At 36.6% G+C, this 23,034-nt stretch overlaps 1 protein-coding gene across 13 annotated transcripts in view; it reads left to right on the top strand.

Annotated features, from left to right (window-relative positions):
* Window positions 1-13,782: 13,782 nt before the first annotated feature.
* CREM (cAMP responsive element modulator) overlaps window positions 13,783-23,034 on the top strand; it is a 73,371-nt gene continuing 64,119 nt past the window's right edge. For 2 of the 13 annotated variants that reach the window (XM_052000545.1, XM_052000541.1), the window contains exon 1: window positions 13,786-14,352. The gene's annotated coding sequence lies outside the window, so the exon portion shown is untranslated. Of the gene's footprint in view, window positions 14,353-14,382; window positions 14,633-23,034 lie in introns of those variants that run through there. The other 11 variants (XM_052000543.1, XM_052000549.1, XM_052000534.1 and 8 more) reach the window with 8 other exon arrangements.

Raw genomic sequence — 23,034 nt, forward strand, 5'->3', positions numbered from 1 at the left:
TGTTGTAATATTCATTGCTACACTACAATAAAAAAGTACTATTGGGCTAAAAAATCATTAGATTTGTCAGTTTCAGGTTGAAATGTCTTAAAACTTATCCAGGTAAAAAGTACATGTTTTGTATCTTGGTAAAGCAGAATTATTAATTCCCTCATAGTAGAAAACATGTTGTTCTTGCCAAAGGGCAATCCAGGGACTTTCACACTTCAAAGCTCTAGTATACTGATTTGCTTTAGAACATATTTGGGAAGCTTATCTGAAGAGTTCTAGCTTGCACAGAAAATTATTGTTCATCAATCCCCAGTAATAAGCTGTTAATGTTGAATGGGCATTTGAAATTACATTTTGATTGTCAATTGAAAGTTCATGTATTTAGTGACTTGAATTTTAGTACTTGTTCTCCCAAGATTAAAACAGACAGATTTCCAAATTGAAGGAGCCTGATTAAAAGATATATTTGAGGGGGGGAATCAGACTTCTTTTTCTCACAATATTTTTTGGATCATGTATCTCCTAGTCTGCCATAGGAAAAAAATTATGACATTTATATTTTGGTTCCTGTCTAGGTCTCTCCAAAAAAGAAGGAAAAAAGATATTCTGTACATACTTTCAATCTGTTATAGGACAAGTATTTTCTATATACAAAAGAAATACTAACACAAAGGGCTTTCATGAGCTCAAACAGAATGATTTGTACAAGGATTCAATAATTTGCTACATTGCTACAATGTGTCCAAAAGCTGATAATGAAACCTCTGAACATCAATTTGTGGGCCTGCCAAGAAGAGATTCCACATTAAATCTGGGTTGTACACCACCAATCAAATAACTCTATGTCTTCTTTTGGTGATTATTTTCTCAGATAAAGAAATTTCCCATGATACCAGTTAGCTCCAACTGATAGACTCAGAAGATCTCTGAACCTCTTCAATTCCCCAAATTACCTCCAAAATCAGATGTCACCTATAGAAGAAAGAAAAAATAAAATTCCAGTTTTATTTATCTAGCCAGAGGTCTAGATAAAGGTCAAAATTTGTGGGAGTGGACAATGGGCCTAAAACAGCTAGGTGACACAGTAGATCAAGTACCAGTCCTAGAGTCAGGAAGATCTAAGTTCAAATTCTATCTCAGACATTATAGCTGTGGGTAACTTACTTAAGACTGTCTGTCTTAGTTTCCTCAATCTGTAAAAATGAGCTAGTGAAGGAAATGCATTCCAGTATTCCTAAGAAAACCCCAAAAAAGATACCAGAGAGTTAGACAAGATTGAACAATAACAAGATGCCCATAAAGTGAGTGAGAGGAAGAACGTGGCCCATCCTTCTATCTCTGGAGAGGAAATCTAGTCACAGAGTACCAGATTGAGTAACCAAAAGGCCTCAAATCCATGGGTAAGCTATCATGGGAAGACTGTCCTTACTGGATGGGGTGAATGAGAATGCTTTATTCCAACAACCATGAAGGCAGCAAAAGCTTAGAGCTTGTGCGGGCATAAATGATGCCATGGTCATCCATTGTATCCCCAGCCATTGTCCTGATTTTTGTCTGGCCACCAAACTTTGATAAGTCTGGAAAATAGAGTGTGGATGACAACTTTGTACAATTCTGCCTCACTTAAATCCAGTTCAGGTATCACTGATCCTCTTCAAAAAGGAACAAGTTATAGAGAGCATAGACTGACATAAATAAGGAAGTAGAAGAGAGAGAGCCAGAAGGTGCTTGTTCTTCCTCTTTTACTTTGTCTGTCTCCCAGCCCTTCTCCTGAGGCACTGCTGTAGAGAAGTGCAGCCCAAATGATTTTAAGACCACCCAGCGTTTGCTGTGTCACATTAAAGTGCCAGTCACTGAGTCAGACCACACATGTAATCGGCTTCAGCCTGTTTAATTCTTCTCTATAACAAATTCTGCAATCTTAGTTGAAAAAGACATTTTTGTTACTTAACTTTTTCGAATCCCATTTTCCTATGCAAAATGAGGATTATCTCTACCTGGGATTTCAAAGGACCATTCCTTCTAAGAGCCTAGGAGCAGTGGGGTACCTTTGCCAACTCCCCCAAAGGTCTGATCAGCAAAAAGAAATGAGGAAAAGGCAAGTGACACCGCGGAGGGAACCTTTTTTCCTCCTCATGTAGATCCAACTTCCTGATCCTTGCCTGACTCCCTGGTTTCCTGATGCCTAGCTTCCATCCTGAATCTTTTGTTTTCATCCTTCACCTTGACTGTTTATTTCATTTTGACCCAGTTTGTCCCTCAGTATCTGCTCCATTGTTTCCTCGGTTTGGGTACACTGACTTCCTTCCTAGTCACTGCATTCTGTCCTGATTGGTTGCTTTCTCTAGTCCCCATCCCCACAACCCCACCTTGGTCTCTTAACCCCTTGACTTCCACTACAGAAAGAACAGGCCAGGAGAATAGTGTATATATATCCTACATCCTCTGCAATGTTTTTGTGATAATTAAGGAAATAATGTACATTTGTTACTTTGAAGAATAGAAAACAGTTGTTGAGTTGTGCCCAATTCTTTGTGGCAAAGAGACTGTGGTGGTTTGCCATTTGCTTCTCCAGCTCATTTTACAGATGAGGAAACTGAGGCAAACAAGATTAAGTCACTTACTCAGGGTTACACAGCTAGTATCTGAGACCAGCTTTGAACTTCCTGACTCCAGGCCGGCACTCTATCTACTGTGTCTCCTAGCTGCCCATAGAAAGCAAAGTGTATTATTCAAATGCAAAGTATAATAAAACCTGATTTATTGAGAACATCATCATCCAGCAATATAACTGACAGAACTTTAAGCTTTCCAAAAATTCTTTCTTCTCAACAATTCTATAAGGTTTTTGGTACAAGTATCACCATCTTCATTTTAGAGATCTGAAAACTGACTTTTTGAGGGGTTAGGAGACTCATCAAGATTACATAGTAAGTTAGTGTCTGAGGTAGGCCCTGAACCCAAATCTCTTGACTCCAAGTCTAACATTCCTGTTACTGTTTCTTATTGCCTGATAAACCTCATTAAGCTCTGTAAGAATCATTGTATTACAGAAGAGCATAAAAATTAATACTCTTCAAGCTGACCTGAATTATCAAGAATAGATATATTTAGATTAATAAGACAGAAAAGTACATAATATATTTGAGATATTTTAAAGCAAAATTTCAAGCAAAATGAAATAACTGAAGTAGTCTAAAAAAATGGTGCTTAAAGGAACATATCTTTAGACATTCAAAAACTCAGTTATCCAGAAGAACTCATTCCCTGAGGATAACTTTAATGTGTTATCACCTAATTGTTATGTCCACTTTATGTGCAAGGCAATGAGATAACTTTGTTAAGGATACAGGAAAAATATACATACAAACATATATTTATATATAGTCCCAAATCTCAAGGAACATATGTTTTGGCAAGGGAGTCACGAATCACACATGAAATTACCTAGCAACATGAGATAACATTTCAAAACCAAATAAATCACATAGTCAATGAGTAGTGTAAGAGTTCAGAGAAGGGAGAGATTAGTGGTCAGGGCACTTAATAGAGAAGATTTGGATCAGTCATTAAAATTTGCTGAGAAATAAATCAAAACAGGGAGGTGAAGTGGGGTGGGGATTCTGGAGGATTTAGATGTATTTAACTGTTTTTCTTGGATTTGATGAGTGGTCTTGGTGAGGAGCTGGGCTTATTGGGCAATGAGTGGTGTAAAAACAACAGTAGCAGAGAAGAAAAAAAGTAGGTCAGGGTTGAGCACAGTATAAACTGGAGCAAAGATAAAATGAGGTCAGAGGTGAATTGCTATTGCCATTCTTGGCTTCCAGATCTATACAGATCTGACTGTACTAAAAACAATTGTCTTTGTAATATTTCACATTTCATTTTTCATCATATTTTTTTCTTTCAATTAACAAAAAATTATTTTCTCTCTCACTGTTCCTTCCTCACATTGGGAAAAGCAAAACAAAACAAAATCCTTAATCATCTCCCATTTTAACAGTGATTCTTACAGAACCTATTGAACAAAATGCTTTCTTAGAATAAATCTGCAAGTAGTCTAGACTAACTTGGCCTTGGCAAATGAGGAAACATTGAACTTTTTCAAACAGGGAAATGAAAAGGTAAATGTAACATTTTAGAAAAAAGTTTAATAGGTAATATATAAAATAGGCTAGAAAGGAGAAAAGGATTTGGGGCCCAGAGATTATAGGAGACTATTCAAATAATCTACATGTGAAGTGATAATATCTTGAACTTGGTATATGTAAGTGGGAATACAAATAAAAGGAAATACATATGTGTGTGTGTATGTGTATATGTGTGTAGTTAGAGAGCTAAATATAGAGATACACTCACACAGAGACACAAACATATCCAAAGATGACCCTGATATAATCCTAGAAAAGGAGAATTAATTTCACAGCTATTATGGACACAGGCACAAATAAGGGTATGGGCTTGTCAGTAAGGTCTATGAAAATTCCTGAAAGAAATGAAATAAGATATTAATAAGGATATTTTAAATTGAAGGAGAACTCTAGGGAAAAGCATTGTTAGAACAAATAGTTTAGGGTAGAAGATATGAAATCTTACCTAATTAATGAATCTATAAAAATTAAAATAGACTAAACAGAAATCAATGATCCAATGAGACAATAAGAAGTATTAAAACAAAATTAAGATATTTAAAAAATAAGAGAAATGTAAAATACCTCCTATTAAAAACAATTGATCTGAGAAACAGTCCAGGGGAAATAATCTGACAATCATTAGACAACCAGAAAACCAGAACTAAAAGGGGAAAGAAATCGTGGATGATATCTACCAAGAAATTACAAGTGAAAATTTTGAGCAAAATGAAAATTAAAAAGAATCCATTCAAATTACTTTATAGAATAAATCATAAAATAAAAATCCCCAAGAATGCCAAAATCCAAAGCTACCATATTAAAGAAAAAAAGTATTGTCTGTATCAAAGAAAGATTTCAAGTATTAAAGAGCCATAGTCAGAATTATGCAAGCCTTAGCAGTTCTCATTACAAAATATAGTTTAGAATACGAAAATTTCTATTTAGAATACGAACTCTCTATATTATGAATTATGATAAACAGAGAAATTGGGTGATAATATTTGAAGAAAAGGGATAGAAAAGGACTATACTAGCGAATAAAGAGGAAAGCAGGGGTAGACTTTACTATTTCACCATGCAGAAGAAAAAAAAAAAGACAATACAAATATAGAGGACTAGGAATCATATGAACCTTATTTTTGCCCAAACTGGACAACTCAAGATTTAACACAGGCTATGATTAGACACACAGAATTCTTTGTAGAACAACCTCAAACCTAGGAAAGGGAAACAGGTGATAATACTATTGTCACCTATCTATTAATGTGAGGGGGAAAACTACCTATTAAATGGTAACATTACCTGCATAAATACTCAAAGAGAATAATGGAAAAAAAAGTGGGAACTATACACACTGAACAGTATTGGATCTCTTACTATACTATTATAATCTAGTCATCTTCAAAGCTATTTAGTATTGGCTAAAAAAATAGAAGAGTTCATCAGTAGTACATACTAGATACAGAACATACAGAAACAAATACAAAAGAATAGGGCTCAATAGCTCTAAGCCTTCAACTAGGGAAAGTACTCATTATTTAACAAAAACTGCTAGAAAATTAATTTAAAACTAATTCACAACATATACCATAGTATGATCCAAGTGGATATATAACATAGATGTAAAAGGCCACATTGTAAACAAATAAGAGGAGCAAGGAATCAAATACCTCTTATGTTATAGAAGATAAAATAGACAATTTGGAATACATAAAATTGAAAAAGATTTTAAAGAAAAAAATCAATGCATATAAAATTAGAAGGGAAAATTAACTGGAGAAAAGTTTAAAGCATGTTTCTCTAATATAAATCTGATATACAAGATATTTCATTAATTAATTGAAGTTTATAAGAAATTACTATTAGCAATAAGCTATTCTCCAACAGATTAAATGTTCTGAGGACATATATGAACAGGCAATTTTCTTTTTTTTTTTTAATTATAGCTTTTTATTTAGAAAATCTATGCATGGGTACTTTTTCAGCATTGACAATTGCAAAACCTTTTGTTCCACTTTTTCCTCTCCTTCCCTTCACCCCCTCCCCCAGATGGCATGTAGACCAATACATGTTAAATATGTTAAAGTATATGTTAAATACAATATGTATATACGTGTCCATACAGTTATTTTGCTGCACAAGAAGAATTGGGCTTTGAAATAAGGTACAATTAACCTGTGAAGGAAATCAAAAATGCAGGCGGACAAAAATAGAGGGATTGAGAATTCTATGTAGTGGTTCATACTCATTTCCCAGAGTTCTTTCACTGGGTGTAGCTAGTTCAATTCATTACTGCTTTATTGGAACTGAATGGTTCATCTCATTGTTGAAGAGGGCCATGTCCATCAGAATTGATCATCATATAGTATTGTTGTTGAAGTATATAATGATCTTCTAGTCCTGCTCATTTCACTCAGCATCAGTTCATATAAGTCTCTCCATGCCTTTCTGAAATCTTCCTGCTGGTCATTTCTTACAGAACAATAATATTTCATAACATTCATATGCCACAATTTATTCAGTCATTCTCCAATTGAGGGGCATGCATTCAGTTTCCAGTTTCTGGCTACCACAAAAAAGGTTGCCACAACATTCTTACACATACAGGTCCCTTTCCCTTCTTTAAGATCTCTTTGGGATATAAGCTCAGTAGTAACACTGATGTTTCAAAGGGTATGCATAATTTGATAACTTTTTGAACATATAAACCGGCAGTTTTCAAGAGAAGGAATCCAAGTTATCAATAAATATTTAAAAAATGCTCTCAATCACTAACAATTAAATAAATGTAAATTAAAACAATTGTGAGATTTTATGTCACACCTATCAAATAAGAAAAGATAAAAAGGAAAATTACAATTGTTGGAGAGGCTGTAGGAAAATATACATACTAATATACTATTGGTAGTTATAAATTGATCTAGACCTTCCAAAAAACCATTTGAAACTATGCTCCTCAAAGTCCTTAAACTGGGACCTCTTCATCCAGTGATACCACTACTTGGTCAATATTCCAAAAAGATTAAAGGGAAAAGATTAATATTTAGAGAAATATTTCATAGCTCTTATTATAACAAAGAATTAGTGACAAAAGGGCTGTTGATCATTTAAGGAATGACAGATCAAATTATTCTATAACTCTATTGCACTGTGAAAAATGATGAAATGGAGGGTCTTAGGAAAGTTGCATGAATCTGTTGGAACTGATGCAGACTGAAATCAGCATAACGAGAACAATTTATACAACTCAAAAGACTTAAAGAACTCTGATAAATGCAACAGTCAACTATAACTTGAACACTAATGATGAAGCATGCTATCCAACTCTTGTCAGAGGGGTGATGGATTCAGAGTACAAAATGAGACATTTTTGTACATGAAAAACATGTGGATTTGCTTAACTATTTTTGTTACAAGTATATCTTTCTTTTTTTCTTCCTTCTTATTTTGGAAAAGACTGGGGATGTGAGAAGTGAGCTATCAATAGTACAAACTCAGAATTTAAAAAAAGTTTTTAAAATACTATGTGGTGAGAAAGCAGAAATTGTAAGCATAGAAGTTTTAATATACTCCATAGGAATTTAGCATAGAAGGGAGATAGAGCTTGGGAAGAGGTAGTTTAAAGGAATGACAAGGTCAAAGGAACTTTTTTTTTTCCAGAATAAAGGTGGCCAGAATGTATTTTCTCTTGAGGGGAATGACTTAGTAAAGACGGGCGATTCATAAGAAACAGAAGCAATGATGGCTATAGCCAGGTCTTGAAGGAAGTGAGGAAAGGGACTGAAGGTTCAAGCAAAGGGAGAGATAGATTTGGTGATATTTTTATTTTTATGAGGCTGACAAATAAGTTTCTTCACAAGAACCCTGTAATGTAAGTAGTTCAACAGTTATTTGCTTTATTTTATAAATGGTAAAAGAACCAAATAAGCAAAATGATTTACTAAAGTTTATTCATGTTATATTGGACATAGCCAAGATTTGAACTGAGATGTTCTGACTTTAAAGCTATATTTCTCTCTACACAAACTACACAAAGGAGACTTCCTCTTCCCCTGAAACTGTAAGATCAGAGGAGATTGGCTAAGATATTGAGAAGTTGACCAGGATCTCTTTCAAAATTTCTCCTTTCTCTAAATTCCCATCCTCTCAGACTGCCTCAAACTTACCAAGAAACAGTAAAGAAACAGCCCTTTGCCATTCATTTCCTTTTATCCATCTCACAATCAATCCATTGACATGATTCTTTATTATGTGCTCCTTTATTCTAGTGTCTGAGGAAGAATGGTACTTTCACCTTGCCTACATCTATTTCTACCTATACTGGATTCTATCCCTTTCTATTTTCTCTAATACATTATCCTCTATTTTTATTTCTTTTACTCTTTTCTCTTTGACTTCTTTCTACATACTGGCTCTTTCCCTAATGACCTTAAAACATACTGAATTTCTCCTGTCCTTAAAAATATAAAACAAAAATTTCTATAAATGCTACCATTCCCTCAAATTATCATACAATATCTTTCCTTTCTTTCTTAACCAGCCCCCTTACAACTTCTCTGATACTTAAAATTCATGTACAATCTGGCCTCAACCTTTTAAAAAATTTTTTATTTTTATTATTTTTCATTATTTATTTACCTACTCATCTATATTATTTTATTTATTTTATTATATTATATAATTATATATTAAATATATCAAATATATAATAAATGATAAGTAATTAAATATTATATTAATTTATTAAGCATTATGCAGAGTCAGACATGATTGAAATAACTAAATAACAAAATACTTTACTTCCTCAATGCATACTGTCATCTAGCCAGATTGGACTTTTTATCATTCTTCATATACAGGACTCCTATCTCTGTGCTATTTCTCATTGAAGGAGAAATCCTCCTGACCTTCATTTGTAATAATCACTATTTTCCTTCAAGGATAAGCTGAAGTGCCACCTGTAATATGAAGCTTGTCCTGATGCCCCCTGCTCTGAATATCTTCCCTTGCTTTTATCTAATTGGTATATATTTTGTGCATACTTCTCTACACAAACATTATGTTTCCTGATAAATTACAAGCTCCTTGTTGGCTGAGACTATTTTTACTTTTGTCATTGTATCTCCAGAACCTGGAGAAATAGGTATTTAATATAATTTAGTTAACTGATTGAAGGAAGCAAATGAGAGCCCTTGAGGTTACCAACTGTTTCATTTTTATCTCTGAATAAACCATATTTTGCCCATAGTGGGTGCTTATAAATTTTTGTTCAAATTAGATGGCCTCAATCTAAGATCATAAATTTGATAGGTATGGAAAGAAGGAATAATTTAGGGCTTGATGTGAGATGGTTTGAAATGGTTGTGGTGGGTTTAAAAGAGGGTCAATAAAGAAAAGGGGAAAAGATTATCCTGCTGCTGCATGGATCCATCTAATTACCATTTTAAATTTTCTTAAATAGCATTTGATTGCTTGAGAGTAAAAATGGAGGATGTAGATGCTTGAAACTATATGGGGTGGAAGACTTAGCAGAGTGGAGAGGTCTGAAAGGCAAAGGGGCAAACTGATTCAAGTGTGGAGAAGAGATTATGTTACTAAAGTAACTGACTCTAAGGCAAAGTTTGAGAAAGGCTAAAAAATAGTTCATAGAATAGGGGAGAATCAACAACCAAAAGAGAATTTTAAAAAATATGCATGAGAGAAGGATTGAGAAAGATGAAAGGCCAGAACGACAATAAAGAAGGGAATTTCAGAATAAGATTTTGGAGCAGTTTCATATGATAACTAAGGTGTGAAACTATAATGGGGACAGCTGAAATAGAAGTTATAAATGTTGAGTTCAAGAAATTGAAGACAGGGTATTCAATGTCATTAATGAAATTTTTAAAGATGATGGCATGAGAATGGATAGAAACAATTGTAAACAGTTGCCAAAATCTGAGACAAAAATTAGAAAAATATGGTCAGATTCTATAAACTGAAGAGAGGTTATCAAATAATAATGGTATTGCAAAGTAGCAGAATATATAATAGCAGTACATATGAAGTATGTTCACTTTAACTCTGAGTCCTGTACGATAAGGGAAGCATGGAAAAGGTTACATCGTTAGAGCTGCTAACAATGTGGAATCCTCAGGTAAAGTCAGGGTTCAGCTAAAGGGACAATTTATTTAAAGATTAAGTGAAACTCAAAAATTGATTCTATTAGCTTCCATTTTCATAAGACAATTAAAGACAAACAGCAATCAGGATTGGCCTCTAGCAAAGGTATTTTGTACGTTTTAATGTCATAAATCTTCCCTAACTTCAGATACTCACTGATATTATTCCAATAAATCATATTCTCAGAAAATGTTATCAGTCAGGTGGCTAATATCAGATTCTATGTACAGGGCAAATTTAAGTTGAAGTAATGCTTCTCCTTGAGTTTTTCTTTTAATTTTTATCTTTAGGTGGGGTAGGAAGGTCAATGACAACAACCTGTAGTGAAAGAGGCTTCTTAGTACCTTAAAAAAATTTTTTTTTTAAACTGATTCTAGATCTGGACATTGATTCTCCCTAAGATTTAAAAAATCTGCTCATCCAATTTCCATACATAGTTTTATTCCTCTTCTAATAACTTCTTCCCAATTTATCACCTAATCCATTCTACTTGCTCGACTGAAAGTAAACTCCTTTGTCCTCAAACTTTTCAACCAACAGTTCTAAAATCTTTTAGCTTTAACAGAAACCTGATTCTTCCCTGAACCAAATCCCTGAAAAACTTCATTATTGGTGCCTCGTTCTTTTATTTCCAGAGACAAATTTTTACTATCTTTCAGTGACTTTTTCTTTTTGCTGAAGTCACACATCCAGGAAGTGTTAAGTTTCTGAGACCACATTTGAACTCAGGTCCTCCTGACTTCAGGGCTGGTGTTCTATCCTCTACACCAACTAGCTGCTCCTGACTTTTATTTTTCCAAGGTCCTTCAATCTGTTAGCACCAATCTGTTCTCATCCTTTTTGCTGTCAGTATTCCACTCCCCTACCCCTCATGTTTAGTATGTGGTTAGTTCTATTTCGATCCCTAAAATCATTCTCAGGGACTTCAATATTCATGTTGCTGATGCTTTTAGTAATCTGATATCTTAATTCTTCTGTGCCCTCATTCTGATGACTTCTTCCTCCATATCACTTCAGCCTTCAAGATAGAGAAAAAAGGAAGGAAAAAAGAAAAACGGAAAAGGCATTTATGTGATTGCTTGGTGCTATACACCATGATAAGTATATTATAAATATTATTTCATTTTATCCTCATAACCCTGTGAAACAGGTGTTATCTCCATTTTACAATTGAGGAAACCTACGCAGACAAGGGTTAAGTGACTTGCTCAGGATCACACAGTAAGAAGGTCCATCTGGGTAGACTATGGAGTATGTGGATGAAAAAATGCATATGAAGAAATGAAGACAAAAAGAGCTTCAAATGACAAACAGAAGAGATTATTTTTGAACCTACAAGTAAAAGGGAACAACCGGAGTTTTCTGAAACGTTATAGTAAGTATCTGAGACTGCATTTGAACTGGGCAATTCAAGTGCTTTAATCTCTGCTTTATCTGGTTGTGTACAAGGATACAATTTAAGATATAAATTAGAATTGCAACACCTCCAAGATCTAGTTTACAGTTCCATTCTCTAGCCAGACCTACTTCTACTTTCCCCAACTTTTTTACTTAACCTTCATTTTAAACTTCAGTTTCTGGATCTTTTCCTATTCTTGAAATCCATCTTCCCCACAAGTAGGCCTTACTTATTTTCAGATCATCTTTAACTTGGTAGGTATTTATTACTTTTATTTGTTTTTTGTTATTTTATTAACTATTTATTACTCTTTAGTTCCCCTCACCTTGTGTTAAGAGTGTTGTGTTCTGTGAATTTTAACATGATCATAAATTTTTAACTTAAGTGGTTTTTACAGTGTCAGTCATGTAATAAGTGCTTAAGAAATGCTTTTTGACATAGCTTGTTTAGCATATATATACATATATATATAGCATATATATATATACACTGAATATAATTAATCCTATTCCAACTTTCCAACTTTAAATTCTGTGTACATCCAAAAGGAAATTGAATTTGCAAATCTTATTTTTACCTGTTGTACTTTATCAAAATTCACCAATCACTTCTATTGCATATATCTTTTCCTTATGCTACTGAAGTAATTCCAGGGAGTAAAAATTATTTCATAAAAGCATCACTATGGTGGCTGCTACTGCACTGACTCCAGCATAGATATGCATTTTCCTTTACAAACTTGTATAAGTTCCTGCTTTCTCATAAAAGCAGGGACAGTGATTACCACAGTATCAAGTTCCTGGGGATTGAAACATTTAATGTTAAATCCTTGCTTTGTAAACAATCTTTAGATTTCAGTATGTGAATGCAGATTATGTAGTTCCCCCCTCCCCCCATCTCCTTAGACTATTAAATATACATATACTTTTATATCTACAGATACAACTATATGTTTACTTTTTTTAACCAACATTTCTCTCACTCATCACTGTTCCTCCCTCAAAAAGCAAATTGAGCAAAACCAATGAAGAAATAAAACCCTCATAATAAATATGCATAGTTCAGAAAAATAAATTTCTATATTAGGGATGTCCAAAAACCGTATTAGACCAGGAATTCTTAAAATTTGTTGAGACAAGGATCCGTTTGACTATCTGACGGGCTGCTTCCCAGAAAAATTCTTTTTAAACTGAAGCTCGAGTGACACTTACCTTCTAGCCCTACGTCGAATAGCTAACATTTATTTAGTTAGCGTTTTACAAATAGTGATTACACATGGCAGTCTGTCTTCCTGCCTCCGTGCATTTTCACTGATTTCCTCTTATTTAGAATTCTTTCTCTCTTTATTCCCCATTCTAGCGTCAAGTCCCAAATAAAATTAGGTCCTTTGCAAGAAGCTTTTTAACCCTGCGATTCTCCCATAAAGCGCTTTCTTATTGGGTATATAGCTCGTTTGTACATAGTTATTTGCAAATTTTGCTCCTTAGGATAGGGACTGCTTTTGCCTTTCTCTGTGTCCCCAGTGTTTTGTATTCCATTTTACCTCGTGCACAGTAAGCACTTAACTAATGCGTATCTGATGTCTGATTAAAGACGATCTAACAAAAAGAGATGACTCCTCTTCCTCTTCTCTCCCCCACTCCTCCCCGGACCACAAGACCCCCAGAAATCTATCCACGGATCCAAAGAACTAGCGCCTTGGACTCCAAGCACTTTGCCCAGGCCCATTTCTATTCTCCCGCGACAAATGCCTTTTATTGACAGCAGCTTCTGAGTGGGAAGTTCGAGCATGTGTCGGAGCTGCCCCGGGAGCTGCCCGGGAGCTGCCCGGCCTCCCCTGGCCCAGGGTAGATCCCAGGGGCTGAGATCTCTGGGTGTGGCAGGCGGGGCAACACAAGGCCCGGGTGGAGACGAGAAGCGAGGTCAAGACTACTCGAGGGAAGCGGTCGCTAGGTCAAGTATCAAAACAGCGGCCGGAGCCTGGGAGCCGTCACTTTCGTCACTTGGGCCCCGAGAAGAGCGAGAACCCGCAGGGCTCGAGTCTTGTCAAGTGCGGCGTTTGTGACGGCGAGGAAGCGAAGGGAGGACGCGCGGCGCTCGACCCGGCGGTCACAGCAGGCAGGAAACCCACGCCAGACGGCCACCGAGCGCCTCCCTCCGCCCCGTCGCTCCCGCCCGGGAGGCCGCCACGGCTCTCCCCGACCTCTCGGAGCTATCCTCCGGCGGAGGAACGCCTCTCTACAGGCTTCCGGGCCCGAACAACGGTCCAGAGCTCGCGAAAAGTCCTCACGGGGGTCTAAGGGCTGAGGATAGCCCTCGAGCCTGGCTGGGGACAAGGGGCGGAGGGTGGAAGTGGGGGCGGGGGCGGGGCGGTAGCCGTTGGGTGTTTGCAACCAATTGGCATTCCGAGCGCCGCGCGCGCTGCAGTTGGTTCCGGTTCCACTTCCCCCCCACCCCCTCTCAGCCTCCTCAGGCCCCGCCCCTTAGCCCGGCTCCCTTCTCGTTCCCCTGCCCCGCCCCCCTCCACCCTCCGGGTCAGCCCCTCCCCCCGCCCTCTTCCAGCTCGTTCCATTTAATTGTTGAATTGTCAGCGCCGCCCGCCCGCTCGCGGCCGGTAGGGGGCGGAGTTAGAGCTTTGAACTTTTCCGCTGCGTGTGCCGGAGGGAGGTAAGGAGGGAGTGGGGGAGGGGAGGCTGGGTGCGAGGAGGCGGCTCGGCTCGGCCGCAGCTTCGAAGCTACATTTCGTTCCCCGGCCCCCCGGCGAAGAGGCCGTCGTCGCATCCGAGCTGACGTGGGGGTTACGTGGAGCCGCCGTAGCGGCCGCCGTCGGCGGGGTTGCTGGGCGGCGGCGCCGCCGCTCCTGAGCGGCGGGCTCCGGGTCCCCGTCTCCACCTCCTCCAGTCCGTAATCAGTGACGAGGCCCGCTACGTAAATCCCTTCGCGGCGGGTAAGTAGCGCGTCTGCCCCCCGACCTAGAGAGCCGGGAGCCGCCGACGCTGGAGCGGGAGGAGCAGGAGCCAGAGGAGGAGGAGAGGAGGAGGACTAGGAGGAGGAGCAGCAGCAGCGGACCCCGAGCTGCGTTGCGCTGTCCTGCCGGGGGTGGGGAGCAGGAGGGAGGGAGGAGGGGGAATTGTTGCGGGGGACAGGGGACTGGCCGAGTGGAGGCAGCAGCGCTTGAGAATCTGCCGCCCTGTCTGCCTCCCTTCCGGGCCGTGCTGGACGAACCCGAGCCTGGCCAGCGAGGGAGGCAGGCGGTCCGGCCCAAATGCGCCTTCTTGTTCCTATTCCCTCCGGGTCACCGCGGGCCGAGGCTCCGGGACTTCCTCCACTCACCTCCCGCGGGCAGGGACTCAGGCGCCGCCTTGGTTCCCGAGCGCCCCGGAAGACCCTGCCTGGCCCGGCGATCCCGGGTTCAGCCCCTCCCGCACTGACCACAGCCCCGGGAGCGGTGACCCCGACGCGACATCGCCGCCCTCCCCTTGCCTTTCCCCCGGGAACTCCCCGGGATCTGGTCTGGACTCTTCAGCTCCGATGGACGTAATCGCTAACCTTCGTCCTTTTGCTCCGTCTTTTTGGGAAGTCGTTGGGGTCCGGCTGCCTTTCCTACGGGCCAATTGAAACTTGCATTCAGTGTTATTCTTGGACTTGGCGGAGGCGGGGCCTGGAATGTCTCCGGGGTGGCCGTGGGATGCTGAGGGTGAGAGCTGGGAGCCGGCGGGCTGCCCAGGGACCGGAGTGCGTCCGGGTTACTGTGTCGGAGACGGACCTCTGGGGCCGCCTCCTCTCTGAACTCAAGGATCTTACCTTCTCGGAGGAGGCAGGGTAACGGACCCGGGTTGGGCTCCGAGACGCTTCATGCCCCTGGGAAGGGTAGCTGCAAAGTGGGCACAGCTGCATCCGTAGTGCGCTTTCCCCCCTTCCCGGGTGGGCGAGTGCTCAGAGGCGCTGCAGCCCACCCCTGGGATTCATTTTAAAGTGTCTAGGCCTGCTGTTTTCTATGACCAGTTAAAGCTTTTAACACTTTTGCTGTAAATGCATCTTCAAATTTAATTTAGTTCCTCTTCTAGAAGATGAAGAGACTTCAATTTATTAATGATATGTGAAGGATGAATAAAACCTACGAAGTTGACTTTTAAGATGGTTAGTTTTTACTGTCCTTGTGGACCTTTAGAGGATGATTACCTGAGATGTGGACAAACACTTATTAAAAATTTCCTACGATTTTTGCTTGATCCCTGATTTTAACACCTGTTTAGAAATAACTTAGTTTAGCAAAATTTAATGTCGATTACTTAATTAAATGCTAAGCAAAGGAAAGAGTTGTTCTAAAGTTCAAATAGATTACCAAAAAAATTGCTAAATGTTTGGCTTTGTGGACAGCTGGAGTGGAGTCAGGATTTCTTAACATTTCCAATCAAGCCTCTTAACATGGCTTCTCTAAAAATTTATTTTCTTAAACCATTTACATTTTTTGGTTGAATTCCATGGTGGAGTATGTGTACTTCCTTCCTTTTTAAAAATAATCCAAGGTGGAAAATGATCCAGTACAAAATTTCTATTAGAATTAAATTTTCTTTGCATGTTTTATTACTAACACTTGTCCAGTTTTATTGAAGCATCTCTCACCTTAATTCTTTGGTATTATTGAAATCTGATTCCCAAAAGAACAAAGAATATTGTGAATTATATTCAGTTGAAATACATTATTCCAGTTAATGTGGATTTAAATTTTGAATTTTTTTTAACATTTTGGAAAATAAAATGAGATAACTTTGCAAACCTTAAAATAGTATATATTATCCATGACCTAGATGCACTTGCTAATATATAACTTGACCAACTTGTCATTTTTCCCCAATCCCTACTTTCCTCCCAAACTTATTGAACACATTTCATTTGAGTGTTGCTTAAGTGTTGGTTTTGATTCATGTTGATTAGAACACTTAGTCGTTTTTCTTTTCATTTTTGATATAACAATTATCTTCTGTCATGTGCCTCAAGCATTTGAGATTTGATGCCTGCAATAACAGGGGGATTGATTTTTTCACCACCATCCATATTACCACACAGGTTTTTTTTTTCTTCCCCATTATATCTTGTAATTAAAAATGCTTGGGGGGAATGTATTATTGGTATACTTAAAAGAAGGCACATTCCCCCAAACAGCTTGTTTTTGCTTTGATGGAGTTGTGTATTATAGAAGAATAAAGGCAGGGTTGCCTATACAATTAGTCAGCTATAATCTCAAAAGATATTCTCAAAAGTCTAGCTCTCTTGAAACATTATCAACATTGTCAATTTTTGGATACTTACATCTGCAGCTATTATATGACTGTAATGTGATTTCCATTGATATGCTTTTAGCTCTATTTTGTGTTTATGTTTTGTGTTACTGAAATTGTACCTATTCTGTACTTATTCACATACCTTTGTATATATGTTGATTAATTGTGAAAATTTCAGGAGCAATTTTTTATTTTAAAAATTAAAAAATTGAAATCTGGTATTGTTAATGTGGGGTTTATAAATTTTTGACTTGATTATTAATGACAAGAACTTATAGAATTCCTAGCTAGTAGATTAAATCACAGTTATTTTGGGGAGAGCCTTTACATACAAATATAATGAGTAAAAACTTAAAATTATCATCTTTCGTGGAACAGTATTCAAAAGATTTTTTTTCAGGTTTTAAAACATCCTACAGTACTATTTCATACATGTCATGTGAGTGGCTCACAAAAGTTTTAATGGGGACTGCTGATATGATGGCTGTGAGACAACTTCTACAAAGAGGAAGGTGAGATTAGACCAGAAAGATTTATCAAGGGAATTTGCCGATGTAAAATGCTGTCTTGGGAGTTAGTTATTTCTTGCCATTTTGATGTCAGATTAGTTGAGAATTAGGAAATATTTCCTTTATATGTTGATAAAACTTTATACTTGTTTACACAACAGAATTTGGGATATTAATTCCTGGTTATAAAAAAGACTTTAATGAGGGTTTTTTGTTTTTTGTTTTTGCCTTGGTTGGTTTTTGGTTTTTGGTAATTTGGTACTGTGTTGTGGACCTTTTCATGGTTTCTTTCCAGAGAGAAAACCAAGCAAATTATATTTGTGGTTCTTAAAGGCTATTCATTTCTGACATTTGTATGTGCCTATTTTTGAAAAATAAACTGATTTTATTAACAGTGTTTAAAGTGAATTATCTTAATGTTGTTAAGCTATCAAAATGGCATAGTTTCTGTGAGAAATTATTCTGAAAATGTCCAAATCTTTCAGTGTGTTTCATATCTTTATATAACACTGATAATTTATATGCTAGCCTTTCCTAGTAAAAACTTCCAAGTGGGAAATTCCAGCACTAAATAAGATGGGAAATTTCAAGTTCTGCTTCAGTTTGTGGGCATGAATTGTAAAAAGCCATGTATTGAACACAATTGGGGGGAAAAACATGATACACTTATACTTTATGTGAAATTCTGTACTTTGCTCTAATTAAAATCAACCAAAAGCTTATTGTTTCTACAAAGTGATTTAATATACACCTTGGAATACTCAAGCTGAATACTGAAGTTACTGGCTGCTCAAATAAATTTTACTATTATTAAAAAGGAATGATGTGATATAATTATACAGAAAATTTCTCAGTCTTTATTCTAGTTAACTTCACTGTATACAGTTAAAGTTTTTATATAAATAGCAGAAGTTAATCTGAACAGATTAACAGTTACACATAATTTTTTGGTAATTCATTCCTTTAATAAATTTCTTTAAATTTATGAGAGAATACATAAAATAATTCTTAATGAATCCTGCTTTAAAACAATCATTTATTCAAGCCCACCATTTCACTTTCTTGAAATAAATTATTTTGGGGAGCTAGATTGGATGCCTTTGAGTTACACTTTATTTTAATTATCAGATTTAGATGCCCATAAACCAGAAAATAGGTAATAGGCAATCAGGTGGAACATTTAGAAAAACAACCCAACTCCAACTAGGGACTTGGATAATCAACTCCAGCCATCAAAATAACATCTGTATAATGTTGGCTAGATGATAATGAAGGAATTAATTTGAATCATACTAAATCTCCCTTTATGCTAATTATTCTGTTTTAAATTATGAATAGATTCAATATATTAATTTCCTTTTGTGGTATATTCAGATACTTTTAAATATACACAAAATTGTGGTATTTAAATGATTATTTGAAGAATCTGATTAATCTTAAACTTATCTCCTGTAAATCTGTTAATACTCTACTCAACTTTAATTGCTATATTTTTCCTTCTATTGAAGAAACTTAACCTTTTGTCTCTGAGACTATGAAGTGGCCATTCTAGACATCCTGTTCAGTCCTTGTAGATCTGGGGCTGTTTTTTTGCTTCAGAATTCTTAGAGCTCTACTTAATTCTTTTTTAATCACCTCTCTCCTCCCTAGGTTCTTAAAATGATCTTTGTGATTCACCTGCCTGGCTCCCATTATTTTCTGGATTCTTCCTATTTCTTTGATTTGTTTTTTTTTTAGGTATTAGTTTGTCCTTTGTATTTTAGTTTGACTTGTGGATTTTATCTGCAAGAACAACTGTGCTGTCTTTATATAATTTGACCAATTCCTATTTTGCTATTATTGTTTGTTTTTCCTTTCAGAAGGAAATGCAGTTTCTGTTCCACTTGAAGTATTAAGTCATTTTCCATCTGAAGCTCTAAAGAACTTCAGAGGATTAACAGGAAGTTCAGGCTGCCTAAAATGTTCATTGATCCTCAATTCAGGGATATACCTTGTAGTGCTCTAAATTACTTATGTTTATCTTTTGGCAGAGGAAAGAGAATACATTTTTCAACCCTTTATTTTTTAAAAGCATAAAGTTGTTATAATTTTCTCCAGTAAAAGGATTAAATGTACTTTTGCCTTTGTAGTAAATTAGTCAGTTATGGGGGAGGAGGGTTTAACTAATGAAAGCACTTTTTTTCATTCTGTGAAAGTCATTCCAGGAAGAAGTAAAAGTAAACAATTTAAAGATGCCTTCATATTGACTTGTAATTGTACAAATACCTAAAAGCCACCAAGTTGAGTGTCCGATAAAAAATAAGTGAGTAAAAGCCCAAAAGAACTGTGAAAATTAGTCTCACTGGTCACATGTTAAAATCTGGTATCTTTCAATTGCCTTTTTCTCATTAAATCTTTAACTTTTTAAGGGAAGAAATTCAGAATTTCAAAGCTGTCTATCCAGTGTCTAGATAGATTTTTCAGATTACTTGTTTGAATTTTTTTAATTGTCCAAAAATTCTTATGTTGTACAAGTATCTAACTTTAATGCTTTGAGTAGGTCAGATAAAATCTAAAGTCTTGCTCTTACTCAGGATAATCTTGAGGTTTGCCTGCAGGTGGTTGAATGGTACACAATATAATGAGGCTTTCAACTAATGTAGCAAATTTAAATCTTGATCATAGGAGACTTGATTCTACTTGGTTCCATATGAAACATGATACCCCTTCTCCATGCTTCCAATCTCAAGGTGTACAATTTTTTTTAATATGAAAAGCTCAATGTGGTATGTAGTGGAAAAGTTTCAGGAATTTGCCTTTGGGAGACCAGGTTCAAATCCCAGCCAGGTACTTTAGTTGTGTTAAGATGGACATTTTTAATATCTTTGAGCTTTAGCTTCCTGGGAGGTACAAAAGTTGTGAAGAAAGTGCCTCATAAGCCTTAAAGCATGATGATTATATATCATTCTAATTTTTGTGTTATAAAGAAACTATTCCTTCAGTTTTTGAATTATTTGTGCTTCTGTCCCTAATCCAAAAACCGATAAGAGAATTAAAAACAAAGACATTGTGATGTTAACACGGAGAAAATAAAAATAACTTCCTCGCCTTTATTATCTTTCAGTTTTCCTCATCTACCTTTTTGACTCTGTCTCTATATCCCTCTTAAGATTACAGTGACAAATAGAAAAATAAAATGGGAGAGGAAAAAATTTCCTTATACTTTTCAACTAGAAAATACCTTCATTGTACCATAGGAGTCTGTCTTTTTCTGATGTCATCATTGTTGCCTTTCTTGGAATGGAAGCTTTAAATGTACAAAACAAGCACAGGCCATTAAAAATGTGTACACTACATTTTTTTAGAGGGACTGATAAAGTGACACAAAAAAACAAACCCCCAAAACTTGAAGATACAGAGTAATAAGAATCTGTTCCTATTGTACTGTTAATGTTAAATATTACTACCAAATTATGTTAACTCTAGAGTTTCAGCTTATTTTGATCATCAAAGTAGTCCAAAGTATAGGTGAAAAGCTTAAATTAAGTCATATGCAACTTGGGATTAAAATACACCTATATCTAGCTTTTATCCCAAGCCTTTCTCCTCTAATAGCCTCAGTTTATTATCAGGATCTAACAATGCAGATTCCTAATTGTCAATTTTAGTTTTCTTAAAATTGTGCATTTAATGAATTGGCAATAGGAAAATTATAGTTTTGCTATGTCTGGTTTTGGCTATTTTGATTTGGTTGCATGTTATTTGTCTCCTTTATGATGTGATATCCCCTAACAAGTACAAAAAAAAAAAAAAAAATGAATCCTGCCCTCCCCTCATTTACCTTAATAGTGTAATCTGTTGAAGGAAACAGTTAATCTTAGGTCTCTCCTTCCCCCCCTTGATGAATAGCTTGAATTGTGCAATGAATTTGGGCAGTGTAAATGGATGGACATTTTCCGTAATTTATCATCAAACTTACTTTATATTTAAGAAGGGGTTTCTAGGAAAATTCAGTTAAGATAATTCATAAGTAGGAAAATGTGGATAAAATCTTATCTTTTCCGATAGCTTAATTTAGGATTTATCTTTGGCCTTGAATTTGTTGTTTAACTGTTTCTCAGTTGGGTCAGACTCTTGACCCCTTCTGGGGTGGTTTTCTTGGCAAAGATATTGGAAATGTTTGCTGTTTCCTTCTCCCTCTCATTTTATAGATGAGGAAACAGATAAACAATGTGAAGTGTCTTGGGGGGGGGGGGGAAGGGGGAAGAGGGCTAGATAATTAACTCAGGTCTTCATGACTCCTAGATAGGTAGATGGCCCAGCAGATCGAGCGCTGAGCCTAAAGTCAAGACTTATCTTCCTGAATTTAGATTTGACTTCAGACACTTACTTATCCTGTTTGCCTTCGTTTCCTTATTTATAAAATAAACTGGGGGAGAAAGAAATGGCAAACCATCCCAGTACCTTGGCCAAAAAAACAACAACCCAGTACAAATGGAGTTACATGAGTCATACATAACTGAAACAACTGACTCTATATCTAGTACTTTTTCATTTGGACACCTTAGGTGTCTGCCATTTGTCCGCTTTTCCTGTGTTTTTAGTAATAGGTTTTGTGAACTTTAATGAGTCCACAAAACCTGAGTTCTGCTCTGGATAAGGGAGTTAACTCAGTTTTCTCATCAGTAAAATGTAGTAATAATAGCATCCATCTCCCAGGGCTATTATGAGAATCAAAATAAAGCCTTTCACAAATATTAAAGTGCTATGTATACCAATAAAGAATGGTATTACATTTGATTATACATTTAATAGTGCAAATTGAGTTTATTGTCAGTAATTTTCTCTTTCTGTAAATTATAATTATGTTTTCTTATATCCTGTATCAGTTATAAACAACTGGATATTTCTTTTAGGCAATTCTGACAAAGTGATTTAAAAACAAAAGAAGCTTCATAAGGCAGGCACCATTGTATAATGAAAAGACATGTAGATTTGAAATGAAAGAATTTGGGATTCCCAGGTTCGAGTCCCAAGTCAGGCAAATCCTCTGACCTATTTAATCCTAGTTACTGTATCTGCAATGAGGAGATTGGACTAGATTGCCTTTAGGTTCCTTTCTAACTCTGAATTTGTAGTCCTACATAATGCATGTCTTCTGGGCAAATTAGTTAATGTCAAAGACAAATATTTCTGAAATTACATTTTAAGGTAAGTATTTTAAGAAGTCATTCTATGTTGCTCTTGGTTTTCCATGAAATCATCTAAATTATATGTAAATATTTCAGGAAAATCTGGTTATGAAATATTATTTTATGATTTAAATTGTTCTTGAATGTTTATCTAGATCAGGGGTTCCCAACCTGGGGTTTAAAAAGCTTATCAAGGGAATAGTTTTTATTTCTGAAAAATTAGTCATTTTTTTGTTTTTCATGTATGCAGTGGTAAACTTGAAAAGCTATGAGGACTATGGCAACAGAAAAAGGTTAGGAATCCTGGATCTCAATCTTTTGAAAGAGATATATTCATCATTGCACATAATAAAACTACCTAAATGTGGGACTTGAAATAATTTA

The sequence above is a fragment of the Antechinus flavipes genome, chromosome 5 (genome assembly GCF_016432865.1).
Source record: "Antechinus flavipes isolate AdamAnt ecotype Samford, QLD, Australia chromosome 5, AdamAnt_v2, whole genome shotgun sequence".
In the NCBI taxonomy this organism is placed as follows: Eukaryota; Metazoa; Chordata; class Mammalia; order Dasyuromorphia; family Dasyuridae; genus Antechinus; species Antechinus flavipes.